The sequence below is a fragment of the Pristiophorus japonicus genome, chromosome 13 (assembly GCF_044704955.1).
Source record: "Pristiophorus japonicus isolate sPriJap1 chromosome 13, sPriJap1.hap1, whole genome shotgun sequence".
NCBI classification, from domain to species: domain Eukaryota; kingdom Metazoa; phylum Chordata; class Chondrichthyes; family Pristiophoridae; genus Pristiophorus; species Pristiophorus japonicus.
The window spans coordinates 138,462,179-138,479,863 of record NC_091989.1 but is presented as its reverse complement, the minus strand read 5'-3'; the positions used below and the strand labels follow the sequence as shown (position 1 = coordinate 138,479,863).

At 43.3% G+C, this 17,685-nt stretch overlaps 1 protein-coding gene across 1 annotated transcript in view; it reads right to left on the bottom strand.

The window, feature by feature from the left end:
- itfg1 (integrin alpha FG-GAP repeat containing 1) overlaps window positions 1-17,685 on the bottom strand; it is a 331,482-nt gene that overhangs the window by 308,581 nt on the left and 5,216 nt on the right. The gene's annotated exons all lie outside the window — the stretch shown is intronic.

Below are 17,685 nucleotides of genomic sequence, written 5' to 3'. Positions count from 1 at the left end.
AAGTTGTTGCGATATACTCTTATTGTAGGTCCACAGCAGTAGGATGAAAACCACAACTCCCATCATTTCCACTGGGGCTGGAAATCCCGAGTTGCCCCACGCTGGCGATTTCAAGATGAAATTTACTTCTTGGATTGAAGCAGAACAAGTCCTAGGTCCCAGACAAAAGGGGGCAGGCATTTGCAGAAAAAATATCTTGCAGGGATTTTGAACATTAAATTTACCGATAAAAGTAATTATTTTATTATAGAATCACAGAATGGTTACAGCACAGGAGGCCGCCATTCAGCCCATCGAGCCTGTACCAGCTCTCTGCTAGAGCACTTCAGCTAGTCCCACTCCCCAACCCTTTCCCAGTAGCCCTGCAATTTTTTTCCTTCAGGTAATTATCCAATTCTCTTTAGAAAGCCATGATTGAATCTGCCTCCATCACCCTTTCAGGCAATGCATTCCAAATCATAACTACGCGCTGCGTAAAAAAGTTTTACTCCTATCGACTTTGGTTCTTCAGCCAATCACCTTAAATCTGGGTCCTCTGGGTCTCGACCCTTCCGCCAATGGGAACAGTTTCTCTCTATCGACTCTGTCTAGACCCCTCATGATTTTGAACACCTCTATCAAATCTCCTCTGCTCTAAGGAGACCATCAGCTCCTCCAGTCTATCCACGTAACTGAAGTCTCTCATCCCTGGAACCATTCTTGTAAATCTTGCACCATCTCAAAGGCCTTCACATCCTTCTTAAAGTGTGGTGCCCAGAATTGGACACATTACTCCAGTTGGGGCTGAAGTAGTGTTGTATAAAGGTTCATCATAACTTCCTTGCTTGTGTACTCTATGCCTCTGTTTATGAAGACCAGGATCCTGTATACTTTTTTAATTGCTTTCTCAACCTACCCAGCCACCTTCAATGATTTGTGCACATATATCCCCAGGTCTCTGTTAATGTACCCCCTGTAGAATTGTACCCTTCAGTTTATATTGCCTCTTCTCGTTCTTCCTATCCAAATGTATCACTTTGTATTTTTCTGGGTTAAATTTCATCTGCCATGTTCCACCAGCCTGTCTATGTCCTCTTGAAGTCTATCATTATCCTGCTCACTGTTCACTATACTTCCAAATTTTGAGCCATCTGCACATTTTGAAATTGTTCCCTGTACACCCAAGTCCAAGTCATTAATATACATCAAGAAAAGCAGTGGTCCTAGTACCAGACCCCTGGGGACCACCATTGTATACCTTCCTCCAGTCTGAAAAACAACCACTACTCTTGTTTCCTGTAACGTAGCCAATTTTGAATCCATGCTGCCACTATCCCTTTTATTCCATGGGCTTGAACTATACTGGCACCTTTTGGAAGTCCATGTACATCACGTCAACCACATTTCACATTTCTCTCATCTACCCTCTCTTGTTACCTTGTCAAAAACTCAATCAAGTTAGTTAAACACGATTTGCCTTTAACAAATCCATGCTGGCTTTCCTTAATTAATCCACACTTGTCCAAGTAACTCTTAATTATGTTCCTGATTATTGTTTCTAAGTTTCCCCACTACCGAGGTTAAACTGACTAGCCTGTAGTTGTTGGGTTTATCTTTTTTGAACAAGGGTGTAACATTTGCAATTCTCCAGTCCTCTATCCAAGGAGGATTGTAAGATTATGGCTAATACCTCTGGAATTTCCACCCTAGGATGCATCCCATCCGGTCCAAGTGACTTATCTACTTTAAGTACAGCCTTTCTAGTACCTTCTCTTTATACTTTCTTTTATCCTATCCAGTATCTCAGCAACCTCCTCTTTCACTGTGACTTTGGCAGCATCTTCTTCCTTGGTAAAGACAGATGTAAAGTACTCATTTAGTACCTCAGCCATGCCCTCTGCCTCCACGTGTAGGACTCCTTTTTGGTCCCTAATCAGCCCCATCCCCCCTCTTACTACCCGTTTATTATTTATATGCCTATAGAAGACCTTTGGATTCCCTTTTAAGTTAGCTGCCAGTCTATTCACATACCCTCTCTTTGCCCCGCTTATTACCTTTTTCACTTTCCCTTTGAACTTTCTATATTCAGCCTGGTTCTGACATTCTAATTCATCTTACTCTCTCTCTTTCATCATCCAGGGAGCTTTGGCTTTGGTTGGTCTACCTTTCCCCCTCATGGGAAAGTACCCCGACTGAACCATCTTCTTTATAAATGGTGTATTTCATTTTTAAATATTTATGTCGTTGCCTATTCAGTTGGGACAAAAATCAAGACAGCAACTGGAGTCACTTGAAAAAAATAAACTGAGCAATGCGACTGGTTTGAATTAGCATGTGAACTGGTTGCTTCTCTGTGGAATCTGTCCTTATCTATTGTCCTTTGGTGAATTAGTATTGTTATATTCCTTATTTAAAACAAATCAAAGGAGTGTGACACACTTTTTTTTTGCCATGGACTGATTTTTAATGCCAATTTATTGATTTAAATGTGATGCGCTATTATGACTTTTAATTATACAGATATCTTAACACCATTGACAGAACAAGCGGGTGAAAACTTGATTAATCCTAACAGTGAGGGTAAAAGATATCGGGCTTTAAAATGGTGGATGAAGCATCCAAATGATTAGAGATATCCATTGCATTAATATATTCAACTTATTCACTTATTAATTACTTCCTTGACTTGTTGATCACACATATAATTAACAATCTTGTATTGATTGCATGCTCATAGTGTCACACCCTTCAAGAATGTCTTGTATCAACTTTGGCTGTAAGATATAAAAATCTTGAACAGTAACTAACAGTTAGTGGTTCTTTGACTGACCAAATACAGATAAGTCAAAAGTTGCAAAAAAAGGTACCGAGAAAAAAAAGAGAGTAACCAGCAGAAACCAAGAAATCAAATCGCTCAATTTTTCGCCGACTACTTTCCATTTACAAATCAAGTACACAAAACCAATTAAAATCACACAATTTTCTTCAAATTTTTCCACGTTGCTTCCTAAGCTATTTATAAAAGTACAATTTATGACAGAAATACAAAGACTGAGAATTTAAAAAAATCTGTCAACTTATGGTAGCGAAATGCAGTATCAAAAGATTAAATACCAGTACATTACTTATTATAGCAATACAGGGAATTATAGACCGGTTAGCCTGACATTGGTAGTGGGGAAAATATTGGAATCAATTATAAGGTGCTTTATAAATTAATGTTGTTGTAAATAGGAGCATTGAATAAACCTTCCCAAATCTCTGGGTTGGCCTCACCTGAAGTATTGTGTACAATTCTGGGCACCACATTTTAGGAAGGATATCAAGGCCTTAGTGTACAGAGGAGGATACCATGGATTAGGGACTTCAGTTATGTGGGGAGATTGGAGAATTGTTCTTTTTAGAACAGAAAAGATTAAAGGGAGATCTTATCGAGGTATTCAAAATTACGCAGGGTTTTGATAGATCAAGTAGGGAGAACTGTTTCCTCTGGCAAATGGATCGGTAACTAGGGGTCATAGAGTTAAAATAATTGTCAAAAGAACTAGAGGGGAAAAGAACAGAAATTTTTTCACACGGAGGGTTGTTACAATCTGGAATGCACGACCTGATAATGGTGGAACAAGATTCCATAGGAACCTTCGAAAGGCAATTAAACATGTACTTGAAGAGGATTAATTTGAAGAGTTATGGGGAAAAGCTGGTATGTGGGACTAAATTAGACAGTTCTTTCAAAAAAGCCACAACAGGCTTGAATGGTCTTCTGTGCTATAAGATTCTATGATAGGAACAGGAGTAGGCCATTCAGCCTTTCATGCCTAATATGTCATTCAATTAGACCATGGCTGATCTCCAACATCCAGTACTGAAGCCATTGTCTTTGGTCCCCGCCACAAACTCCGTTCCCTAGCGACTGACTCCATCCCTCTCCCTAGCATCTGTCTGAGACTGAACTAGATTGTGCGCAACCTTGATGTCATATTTGACCTTGAAATGAGCTCACGACCACATATCTGTTCCATAACTAATAGCGCCTATTTCCACCTCCGTAACATCGCCCGTCTCCGCCCCTGCCTCAGCTCATCTGCTGCTGAAACCCTCATTCATGTCTTTGTTATCTCTAGACTTGACTATTCCAACGCATTCCTGGCTGGTCTCCCATATTCTATCCCACGTAAACTTGTGGTCATCTAAAATTCGGCGGCTCGTGTCCTAACTCGCATCAAGTCCTGTTGATCCATCACCCCTGTGCTCGCTGATCTACATTGGTTCCCGGTTAAGCAGTGCCTCGATTTAAAAATTCTTATCCTTATTTTCCAATTTTGTTTTCAACCACCCAAGATATCTGCACTCTTCTAATTCTGACCTCTTGAGCATCCCTGATTATAATCGCTCAACCAATGGTGGCCGTATCTTCAGCTGCCTAAGTCCCAAGCTCTGTAATTCCTTCCCTACATGTCCGGCTCTCTATCTCACTTTGCTCCTTTAAGACGTTCCTTAAAACCTAGTTCTTCGAACAAGCTTTTAATCATCTGCCCTAATTTCTCCTTTAGTGTCTTGGTGTCAATTTATTTTGTCTTATAATACCCCTGTGAAGCACCTTAGTATGTTTTACTACATTAAAGGCATTATATAAATAAAAGTTGTTATCAATATCTTAACTACATCTTCCTTCCTTTTGGTTTTGTATCCCTTAATACTCTTGCCTAAATCTATCAATCTCAGTTTTTAAATTTTCAATTGACCTAAGCTTCAACAGCTCTTTGTGGGAGAGAGTTCTAGATTTCCACTACCCTGTTATAATGTATTTGCTTCATGGGACCTTTGCTTAAGAATTCATAGCAATACATTGCTAATAAACCAACTAGTTCTTAATAGCAAAGGTTTAACAATCACACTACACATTATCAGTTCATCCACTAGGCTCACAACCACATGCCTCATTGTGGCTCTCCTAAACCCAACTGGGGTTTTATTGAGTCTTGTGAGCATCACGTGACTGACTAAGCCACTCACAATTCAACAGCTCTACAACTATTTTAGCAGAACCTTAAAAGAAGTGCCCCCTTATTAAAGGGGCACTAGAACTCTCAAATTATCAAATGAAAAATTTGACTAACTTAAGTCAAATTAAAATTTGGTTGCCGGGGGGTGATGATGCACTCCAGTCCCTCTGGTGCCCACCTCTCATGGAAGGCCACATGCGTACTGGTGGACGCCGTGTGCTCCATCTGCAGGGACACCCTGGCGCGAATAAAACCGCGGAAGAGAGGATGGCAGTCAGGCTGAACGACCCACTCGACCGCCCGCTGTCTGGATGGTTAATGGCCACCTTGGCCAGGCCCAGGAGCAATCCTTCGAGGAGGCCTTCCGACCTGCCTGCTCCCCTCCGCAGTTCATGCCCAAAGATCAGGAGTGTGGGACTGAAGTGCAACCAGAATTTGAGGAGCAGAATTTTCAAATAATGGAATAGGGGCTGCAACCACTCACATTCCACATAAACACGGAACACAGATTCTTCCAGACCACAGAAATTACAGGCGGCCTGGGAGTCCATGAACCTACTTAAAAACCTATTGCACGGGACTGCCCTGTGAACACTCTCCAGGCCAAGTCCACACTGAATAGAGGGAGGACTCCCACATAGAGGGATCCCTGCCTCCTCCGGACGGCAAGATGGTGCGTCATGGCGTGTACGGACGGCAGACGAGGATGGCAAAGTGGAGAGTGTGCAAGAGCAGCCCTTACAGAAATCCCCCCCGTGCCGAACTGAAAGGCACGGAGGGGATTTCCCGGAGGAGGCTCAAGTTGTGAGGTGCCGGCACCGGAGGGAGGTTTCGGGGCTTGGTGCCGATAAGGAATTCCGTCCGGACAGGGGTCAGTTCGGACGGGATCTCCCCATGTGTCTGAGCCTCCTCAACATACCTAGTGGAGTTAGGGCCCAGTGCCATTTTTAGCAACTCAATGGTGTTGGCCGTGAGCCGGATGTCGGCCCAGGATAGGTGCCGTGCCAGCTCTTCTGCCATCCAGCCCACTTCAACAGCTCTACAACTCTTTTTAAGGAGACAAAATAAAGTTAGATCAAGTGCCCCCCGATCTGGGGGACACTCCAAACATTTCCCAAGGCCCTTTTTTCTTTTTTTTGTATTTTTGTAGTTTTTTTTTTGTGGTTTTTTTTGGGCTCTAAAACCATAATTTACAAGTGCCCCCTATAAAAGGGGAGGGGGACACTAAAACCAGCATTTAAAACAAATTAAACTTTAAAACATATAAAATCAAATTAAAATTTGGTTGCCAGGGGTCCAGTCCCTCCGGCGCCCATCTCTTGCGGAAGGATGCGAGCGTACCGGTGGACACCGTGTGCTTCATCTCTAGGGACACCCTGGCCCGAATGTAAGCACGGAAGAGAGGCAGGCAGTCAGGCTGAACGACCCCCTTGACCGCCCGCTGCCTGGACCGGCTGATGGCACCCTTGGCCGTGCCCAGGAGCAGTCCTACGAGGAGGTCCTCGGACCTACCCGCTCCCCTCCGTATAGGGTGCCCAAAGATCAGGAGCCCAACAGGTCTACAACTCTTTTAAGGAGACAAAATTAAACATTAATTTTTCCCCCAATCTGGGGGACACTTCAACAGCTCTACAAACCTGTGAGCATACACTCTATCTACCCTGTCAAACATTTTAATCATCTTAAATACCTCAATTAGATTACCCCTTAATCTATACTCCAAGGAATACAAACCTAGTCTGTGTAACCTGTCCTCATAATTTACTCCTTTTAGTTCTGGTATCATTCTGATGAATCTGTGCTGCACTCCTTCCAAGGTCAATATATCCTTCCTGAAATGAAATGCCTAAAACATGAATGCTGAAAACAAAATATGGTCTAACCAGAGCTTTATATAACTTTATATAACTAAAATAACTTCCACCCCTTTGTATTCCAGCCCCCTCGAGATAAAGGCCAACATTCCATTTTGTATAATGAGAGAGGATTAATTAGCAATCTTGTTGTGCGAGGCCCCTTGGGGAAGAGTGACCATAATATGGTAGAATTCTTCATTAAGATGGAGAGTGACACAGTTAATTCAGAGACTAGGGTCCTGAACTTAAAGAAAGGTAACTTCAATGGTATGAGATGTGAATTGGCTAGGATAGATTGGCGAATGATACTTAAAGGGTTGATGGTGGATAGGCACTGGCAGACATTTAAATATCACATGGATGAACTTCAACAATTGTACATCCCTGTCTGGCGTAAAAATAAAAAGGGGAAGGTGGTTCAACCATGGCTAACAAGGGAAATTAGGGATAGTGTTAAATCCAAGGAAGAGGCATATAAATTGGCCAGAAAAAGCAGCAAACCGGAGGACTGGGAAAAATTTAGAATTCAGCAGCGGAGGACAAAGGGTTTAATTAGGAGGAGGAAAATATAGTATGAGAGTAAGCTTGCAGGGAACATAAAAACTGACTGCAAAAGCTTCTATAGATAGGTGAAGAGAAAAAGATTAGTGAAGACAAATGTAGGTACCTTGCAGTCAGAATCAGGTGAATTTATAATGGGGAACAAAGAAATGGCAGGCCAATTGAACACGTACTTTGCTTCTGTCTTCACAAAGGAAGACACAAATAACCTTCCGGAAATACTAGGGGACCGAGGGTCTAGCGAGAAGGAGAAACTGAAGGAAATCCTTATTAGTCAGGAAATTGTGTTAGGGAAATTGATGGGATTGAAGGCCTATAAATCCCCAGGGCCTGATAGTCTGCATCCCAGAGTACTTAAGGAAGTGGCCCTAGAAATAGTGGATGCATTGGTGGTCATTTTCCAGCATTCTATAGACTCTGGATCAGTTCCTATGGATTGGAGGGTAGCTAATGTAATCCCACTTTTAAAAAAAAGGAGGGAGAGAGAAAATGGAATTATAGACCGGATAGCCTGAAATGGGTAGTGGGGAAAATGTTGGAATCAATTATTAAAGATGTAATAACAGTGCATTTGGAAAGCAGTGACAGGATCGGTCCAAGTCAGCATGGATTTATGAAAGGGAAATCATGCTTGACAAATCTTCTAGAATTTTTTTTGAGGATGTAACTAGTAGAGTGGACAACAAAGAACCAGTGAATGTGGTGTATTTGGACTTTCAAAAGGCTTTTGACAAGGTCCCACACAGGAGATTAGTGTGCAAAATTAAAGCACATGGTATTGTGCTGACGTAGATAGAGAACAGGTTGGCAGAGAGGAAGCAAAGAGGAGGAATAAAAGGGTCCCTTTCAGAATGGCAGGCAGTGACTAGTGGGGTACCTCAAGGTTCAGTCCTGGGACACCAGCTATTTACAATATGCATCAATGATTTAGACAAAGGAATTGAATGTAATATCTCCAAGTTTGCAGATGACACGAAGTTGGGTGGCAGGGTGAGCTGAGGAGGAGGATGCTAAGAGGCTGCAGGGTGACTTGGACAGGTTAGGTGAGTGGGCAAATACATGGCAGATGCAGTATAATGTAGATAAATGTGAGGATATCCACTTTGGTGGCAAAAACAGGGAGGCAGAATATTATCTGAATGGTGACAGATGAGGAAAAGGGGAGGTGCAACGAGACCTGCTTGACATGGTACATCAGTCATTGAAAGTTGGCATGCAGGTACAGCAGGCGGTGAAGAAGGCAAATGGCATGTTGGCCTTCATAGCGAGAGGATTTGAGTACAGGAGCAGGGAGGTCTTACCGCAGTTGTACAGGGCCTTGGTGAGCCCACACCTTGAATATTGTGTAGTTTTGATCTCCTAATCTGAGGAAAGATATTCTTGCTATTGAGGGAGTACAGCAAAGGTTCACTAGACTAATTCCCAAGATGGCAGGACTGACATATGAAGAAAGACTGGATCAATTAGGCTTATATTCACTGGAATTTAGAAGAATGAGAGGGGATCTCATAGAAACACATAAAATTCTGACGGGATTGGACAGGTTAGATGCAGGAAGAATGTTCCCCGATGATGGGGAAGTCCAAAACCAGGGGTCACAGTCTAAGGTTAAGAGGTAAGCCATTTAGGACCGAGATGAGGAGAAACTTCTTCACTCAGAGAATTGTGAACCTGTGGAATTCTCTACCACAGAAAGTTGTTGAGGCCAGTTAGTTAGATATATTCAAAAGGGAGTTAGATTTGGCCCTTACGGCTAAAGGGATCAAGGGGTATGGAGAGAAAGCAGGAATCGGGTACTGAAGTTGCATGATCAGCCATGGTCTTATTGAATGGTGGTACAGGCTCGAAGGGCCGAATGGCCTACTCCAGCACCTATTTTCTATGTTTCTATGTTTAACTCACAGAAACATTAATCTGTTCCCCGAGTTCTATACTGCAAATTATTTTAAGATTCTTATAGACCTTTAATCAGAATTTTGACCAAGGTTATATGGCATAATGGGTACGAAAACAGAGTTCCTGCCCACCACTACAGCTTTGTGCTCAAAAACTTAAACATATTAACCAAACCAATGGGCAACAATGATCACATTTATTTGGAGTCGGTGTTGTCTCTGCAGATAGAACTGTCAATCAAACCAGGTTTCAAAGACACAAGAACAAGCACTCAAATACTTCATTTCAAGCAGATTCATATACTATGCCTGATTTAATAAGACAAGAATCTTGTTAGGTACACACCCGCTGGTAAGCTATAACTACTGACTATTTCTCAGTGACAAACTCAAGTACATTATCTGAGGAAACAAATGAACCTAGGACAGTGTCGGAGGCCAAGGACTGAGACGTCAGACTGGGACGGAGAATTAAAATGGCAAGTGACCGGAAGCTCAGGGTCAGGCTTGCAGATTGAGGGAAGGCATTCAGCAAAGTGATTACCCAATTTGCGTTTGGTCTTTCCAATGCAGAGACGATTGCATTGTGAGTAACAAATACAGTATACTAAATTGAAATAAGTAGAAAATAAATCACTTTCACCTGGAAGGACTGTTTGGGGCCTTGGACGGTGGGAAGGGAAGACATGAAAGGGCAGGTGTTACATCTTCTGTGCTAGTACGGGAAGGTGCTGTGGGAAGGGAAGCGGGCGTTGGGAGTGATTGAAGAGTAGACCAGGGTGTCGCGGAGGAAACGTTCCCTCGGAATATTGAAAGGGAAGTGGAGAATGTGTTTGGTGGTGGCATCACCCTGTAGGTGGTAGAAATGGCAGAGGATGATCTGTTGAATTGGAGGCTGGTGGGGTAAGGTGAGGATAAGGGGGACCCCATCCTTTTGTTGAATTCTGCACTTTGTATGAAACATTGCAGATCAAAAAAATGTCTGGGGCCTGAAATTGGTGGACATACCGCCACATAATCACAAAATTGATCAAAAAATACCAACATACTGCCCGGCAGGAAATTCATCAGTGACATACCGCCAGGCGGTATGCCTTCACGGAGCACTCTACAAATTGCACAAAATCTGAATATATATTCAAGAATATTCATACAATTGATTGTTAACCCCTTTTCTGCTGAATGAGAGAATATTGTATATGGTTAGCATGATCAATAGTGTGACTCACAGGGATTAATACATGTGACTACTCTCTCTCAGGTGTCAGATGTGGCTCAGTTGGTAGCACTCTCACTTCTGAGTCAGATGATCGTGGACTCTAGTTCCACTCAAGACTTGAGCACACAATCTAGGCTGATGCTCCAGTGCAGTACTGAGGGAGTGCTGCACGGTCGGATGAGACACTAAACCGAAGCCCTGTCTGCCCTCGCACATGGATGTAAAAGATCCCATGACTCTATTCGAAGAAGAGCAGGGTAATCTCTCGGCTGTCCTGGCAAATATTTATCCCTCAAGCCAAAACACAGATTACCTGGTTATTTTTACATTGCTGATTGAGCGACCTTGCTATGTGTAAATTGGCTACCGCATTTCCTACATTACAACGGTGACTACACTGCAAAGTACTTCATTGGCTGCAAAGCGCTTTGGGATGTCCGGAGGTTGTGAAAGACGCTATATTTCTTTTCTTCATGTGATTTACTTGTTTCAGATGTTAATTTTTAATATCACCACTTTCCTCCAAGTGTAAATGTGAACTGTTCAACATTTATTGATTTACAATTTGCCTTCAAGAACACAACAGAAGGGAAACAAAATGAGAATAGAAAATTGTCTTGTGAAAGTTAAAAACAGAAATGCAGCTGGGATAGATAATCCATGACCGTCAGAACTTGGTGCTCACGTTGATGCATGTGATTTTATTGATTGTTATAGTGCATCAACATCAATGAAAATTATTCAACTCCGATTTAATCTGGTCATTAAGTTTTATTATTGCACAACAAATACTTGGCTGGCTGTATCCGAGGATATAGATTGGAAAAAGCAAACAATCATCCATTATTTTCTTCTTCCAATAATTTAAATTTATCACAGCTTCTAGATGCCTGCTGTGTTTAAGCTCAGTGAGTCTTTTGAAGTTTTTGCTAAATAGCCTGAGGTTATACTTGGGAAACTGCAAGACCTACCCACCCACTGAAGTAACTTTAACCTCTCTGCTGCTACCATGTCCGCGAGAAGGGCAGGACAATCTGGGCCACAAATTCACGGCAATGTTCACCAGTACTCAGCATCTAATGGAACTTTTCATTTCATGGTCAGAACAACAGTCTGGCACAAGACACTCCATTTGACAGCCAATCAAAAAAGTGGCAAAACTTTCCTTCAGCAGGTAGCCAACATAAATGTCAATGACAGCTGGAGTTCAATTAAAATCTTTCAAAAGGAGTCCAATCTTCGAAGCATTACTGTACCATATAAGGACGCATTAGTTCGCAACACCTAAAGCTCCGATTGGTTCCCTTGGAGGATAAGACACACCCAGCAGTTTCTCTGGAATGTGTAATTGGAACCGTCCTTCCCACATAATCAGTGATTTTGCAATGTGTAATTTGAGCCATTCTAACTGCCGACTGCAGACAGAACAGGGCTCACTCTCGCCCGCGGGTCAGGTTGGCTCTGCAATGTCACACACGCCTGGGGGAAAAGGCTCGTGGGTTGGGGGTGGGGGGGGGGGTGGGGGGCCCGCGATGACAGCGGGTTCCTGACCTGCTGTCAAAAATAATAATAAAACACGACCCACCAAACGCGCCTGCTACCACCCCGGAAAATTCCAGCCACATTTTCCAAGGAATATGTGGCCTCCTTATTCCTGGACGCAAATGTACAGACCTGCTCCTGAGCCTTTCGGAATGCCCCATGACCCCGACCCACGCGAGACCCAAGCCGACGCCCACCTGGCCCACGTACTCCCCTCAATCAGGCCCCACTCAAGCTGACTCAATCACTGTGGTTTACCCGATTTTAAAAGCCTGTACAGGTACAGTACAGGGTATTGTGAATTTGTGTTGTTTACCACTGATTGCAAACATGTTAAAAAGGTCAACAGATACCCCAATAGGTAAAACAGGTAGTGCAAAGAGGAGGCATCAATTGCCAAGAAAGTGGAGTTACTCCAGAGATTAGATAGAGGTGGTTCAGTGAGAAGATTGAGTGAGGAGTATGGTGTCGGAACCTCCACCATTTATGATATAAAAAAAACAAGGAACAGATCATGAAGTTTTATGCAGAATGTGATGTTCAGAAAGAAATGAATAAGAGAAAAACTATGCATAAGCCTAAAAGTGATGAGTCGGATCGAGTAATGATGGAGAAGTGGCGACAGAGGAGAAGTGAAAAGATTCCTTTGTCTGGCCCAATGATGGTGCAACAAGCCAAGATATTCCATGCAGAACTGGAGATTGAAACTCCATGCGAGTACTCTTCAGGTTGGCTAACCAAATTTAAAAGGCATCATGGCATCAAGCAATTGAAAGTATGTGATGAAAAAGCCTCAGTATATCATGAGGCAGCTGAAGGTTATATCGATGAGTTTGTTAAACTAATTGCTGAGCAAATGTATAATGCCGATGAGACAGCACTGCTTTGGCACTACGTACCGAGAAAGACATTAGCAACAGAAGAATCGCAGCCATCAGGTGTAAAAGACCGTCAAAGATAGACTAACTGTACTTGTTTGTGCAAATGCGGCTGGAACACATAAGCGTAAGCTTATGGTCATTAGGAAAAGTCAGTGTTCAAGATGTTTCAAGGGCGTGAGAGTATTGCCAGTGCATTATTATGCTAATAAGAAAGCATGGGTAACCAGGGTAATCTTTCTGAACTGGTTTGAAAAGCATTTTGTTCCACAGGCGTGTGCTCATTGCACGGCAGCTGATCTTGAAGAAAACTGCAAAATACTCTTGCTGCTAGACAATTGCTCAGCACATCCTGATGCTGAGCTTCTAGTAAAGGATGTCATAGAAACATAGAAAGTAGGTGCAGGACTAGGCCATTCGGCCCTTTGAGCCTGCATCACCATTCAATGAGTTCATGGCTGAACATGCAACTTCAGTACCCCATTCCTGCTTTCTCGCCATACCCCTTGATTCCCCCTAGTAGTAAGGACTACATCTAACTCCTTTTTGAATATATTAGTGAATTGGCCTCAACAACTTTCTGTGGTAGAGAATTCCACAGGTTCACCACTCTCTGGGTGAAGAAGTTTCTCCTCATCTCGGTCCTAAATGGCTTACACCTTATCCTTATCTATTTACCTCCCAATGTAACATCACTAGTACAGCCAATGGACCAAGGAATTTTGAGATCGATGAAGCGTCTCTACAAAAAGGAAATGTTTGCTTAGTGCTGTGAACAGAGGCATGGGAATAAAAGCGTTCTCAAAAAAAGTGTGTGAGAGAAGGACACCATCTGAGCAGCTGCGGATGCGTGGAATGAGGTAACTAGAGACACCTTGGCCAATGCTTGGCATAACGTCTGGCCAACAACTATGTTCAGTGAAGATGACGATGCCTTTGAAGGCTTTCATGTGTCCAGGGAGAAGGAAATGATTGCTGAACTTTTGGAATACGCAAAAGTGCTAACTTGAGAAGCTGCGTTAGAAATGAATGAAAACGATGTCACAGAAGTCATGGACATAGACAATGACGCTCCCATTGTGAATGTAGTGACAGAATAAATAATTATGGCCATGGTTTTGCATCCAGAGGAAAAGGATGAAAGCAGTGAGGATGACGGTGCTAATGTTAATAATCAAGTCAAAAAAGTGTCCATTGACAAAATCAATCAATCTTTGTCAAGAATTAATTACCGCCTGAGAGCAACAAAACTGCATAAGTGAAAAGGAAATAATGTAGGTGTATAAAATTCAGGAAAAAAAAACAAAAGCTCAAATTACTTAAACAATTAAAATTAGTCGATATGTTTCAAAGGGTATCGCAGCAGAGTGCCCAAGATCTACAGCCTGCAACTACACCAGCAATTTCCACATTTGAAAATCTTATTGCTGGCCCATCTTCAGCCCCAGACATCATAGGGGAACCCTCGATCTCAAGCACAACCTCCAGCCAATTGTAACCTGCACCTATTTCTGTGCAGCTTTCTTACGAAGTGGATCATAGGAAGGAACATTATTCTTTATACATTACAGGGTACAGTACCTGTATTCTGTTTCATACCTGTACTCTGCTTAATAAAAAAACTTTATTATATTTCAGACCTGTACTGTTTAACAAATAAAAACCTTTATTTATTATATTTCATGCTTTGAATACATTCATTTTCATATTTTAAGTACATTTTAAACTGTATATACCTTTTCAAAGATAAATCCGGAAAAATACCCGGCCCGGCCTCGAGGCTGCAGGATTCGGGCCGTCGGATTTTCTTCTCTGAAATCCGGAAATACGCGAACATCGTCCATGAGGTTTCCGGATTCGGGCCGTTGGATTTTCGGCTTCGAAATCTGGAAAAACCCAAAACTAGCCCAAAGGTTTCTGGATTCGGGACGTCGGGTTTCTTCTCCAAAATCGGGAAAACCCCAAAAACCAGAATGACTTCGGTCCCGAGGTTTCCGGTTTCGGGATGTTCTACTGTACACTACATCCACTGATTCCCTTTTATCGTTACAACCTCAAAAAACGAACAGATTTGTCAAACACTATTTCTCTTTCATAAATCTGTGTTGACTTTGTCCAATCAAATTATAATTTTCTAAGTGCTCCCTAATAATAGATTCTAGCATTTTCCTTACTTCCAGGGTAACTGGCCCATAGTTCGCTGTTTTCTTGCTCTCTCTCCTTACTTAAATAGCAGGGTTACGTTTGCTACTGTCCAATCCATGGGCACCGTTCTAGAATTTAGGGAATTCTGCAAGATCATAACAAATACATCCACTATCTCTGTTGTTACCTCTTCTAAAACCCAAGGATGTAGGCAATCAGCTCCACGGGATTTGTCGACTTTTAGTCCCATTAATTTTTCCAGTACAATTTTGTAACTGATACTAATTTCTTTAAGTTCATCATTCTTGCTAGTCCCTAGGTTCCCCACTATTTACGGAATGTTATTTGTTTCTTCTACAGTGCAGACATATAAAATAATTTAAAAAGCTATAAAAGGTTCAGAAATATTGACTTGGTTTCCCTGATTGAGTAATACATTTAACCATTGAACAATGAACTTGAAGATCCCAGATTTGGTCCTCCCAAAACCAAACAGATCATCAATGCTTGTTGTGCAGATTCACTCACGAAAGAATGCCTAGTGTAGTAAGGTAGTGAAGTAGTACTGGAAGGTAATCAAAAGGCAAGAAGAACCAGTATGAATAGAAACCCCTGGCCTTTGTTTCAGGGTTGATGTCTTAAATACATTTTTGGGGAAAGCATGGGCCCAAGTTTCAGATGTCCTCCAAGAACAGCACACTCCGAGACGCCCGCACTATTTTTTAAGAATAAAAAAAGCACCTAAAACTTACTTTGCGATTCTCCGAGTCCAGCAAGCCTGTTTCACAGTCAACGTAGCACAGCACAAGCAGCTGGGCGTGGAGCTACAGCCCTGCGCCAAAGAGCGCCGGCAGCTGCGCGCGTGCGCAGTGGAGTCTGCGCGCGTGCACAGTAGCTCCTAGCCGTCCCAGCGCGTCCTGTCTCCGGGCGACCCTATCCCTGGCCGAAGGGACATTGCGCTGTTCGCTGCCCCTATCCCGGGTCAAGTGGCCTGCCTGCCTCACCGTCCCTTGCCTCGTCGCCACTGCCCTTAGCTCCTCGGAGGTGGGGCCCGCCCGACGACCTCCTCCCTGGCGGCGGACCCCGCACGTCCGAGCTGCACCTCTGCGGCAGGCTGTTGGAGGGCTCCCGGTGCTGCAGTAGGTGAATAGAAACTTTGAATTTTTTATTTATTGATTTATCATTTATTATTGATGATGGCTCTTTATTGGTAAAAGTGAAGTGTTTAATGCTTTGTAAAATCCCCTAACTTCCCTTCCCCCAACCCCCATCTCTCGCTACCTGTGCCTAATTTCTAAAAAGTGTAGGGAAGGTTTTTCTGAGTGTACAAAAATCGACACTTACTCCGTTCTAAGTTAGTTTCGAGTAACTTTTCGCTGCCTAAACTTGCAAAACAGACATAAGTGGCTGGTAACACCCCCTTTTGAAAAGAAACTGTGCTAAAACAAAACTATTCTAACTAACTAGAACTGGAGCAAACTAAATGCCGAGATTTGCGATTTCTAAGATATTCCATAATAAACTAGTTACTCCAAAAAAATAGGAGCAACTTGAGCCGTAACTAGGCCCCAAGTTTCCACACGCTACAAAACGAGCGCCCCTCCGAGCTGGGCGCCCGTTTTACGCGCCAAAAAAAAAAACGCGCGATTCTGGAGCACCCTGTAGCTCCATGTCTGCTTGGCGCGGCGCCCAGGGGGGCGGAGCCTACCACTCGCGCCGATTTTGTAAGTGGGAGGGTACCATTTAAATTCGTTTTTTTCGTGCCGGCAACGCTGCGCTAGCGCGTTGGAGCATTCGCGCACGCGCAGTGTGAAGTAAACATTGACACTCGGCCATTTTTGTAGTTCTTTGTAGCTGTTTAATTTTTGAACATTTTTTAATAAAAGCACATTGCCCTTCTATGATCAGCACTGAGGCTTCTTGCAGCAGTAAGAAGGCTGCAGGAAGCCTCAGAAGTTGAGGCAGCCGTTTCCCGACGGCCTCTCCCCCCCCCCTGCTGTCGGGAATGGCTGCTCAACTTCTGAGGCTTCCTGCAGCCTTCTCACTGCCTCCTTCCCCCCACCGCCCGCCGTCGGGAACGGCTGCCTCCTCCCTCCCTTCCGTTCGCGGGAACGACGCCACACTGCTGAGCTGACTGTAAGGCTTCCGCCTCAAGTGAAAGGCTGCTTGCTGCCTGCTTACTGCCCCTCCCTCCCTCCCGTTCGCGGGAACGACGCCACACCGCTGAGCTGACTGTAAGACTTCCACCTCAAGTGGAAGGCTGCTTGCTGCCTGCTTACTGCCCGACTGCCCCTCCCTCCCTTCCGTTCGCGGGAACGACGCCACACCGCTGAGCTGACTGAAGCACTTTCACACAGGTAGGAAGATGGTTTATTTAATCTTTTCTTTGCTTATAAATGTTTATTCAGGTTGGATTTATTTGTATAAGTATAAATAAGGATTTATTGTAGAATTTAATGACTTCCCTTTCCCCCCCCCCCACCTCGTTCTGGACGCCTAATTTGTAACCTGCGCCTGATTTTTTAATGTGTAGAACAGGTTTTTTCAGTTCTACAAAAATCTTCACTTGCTCCATTCTAAGTTAGTTTGGAGTACGTTTTCACT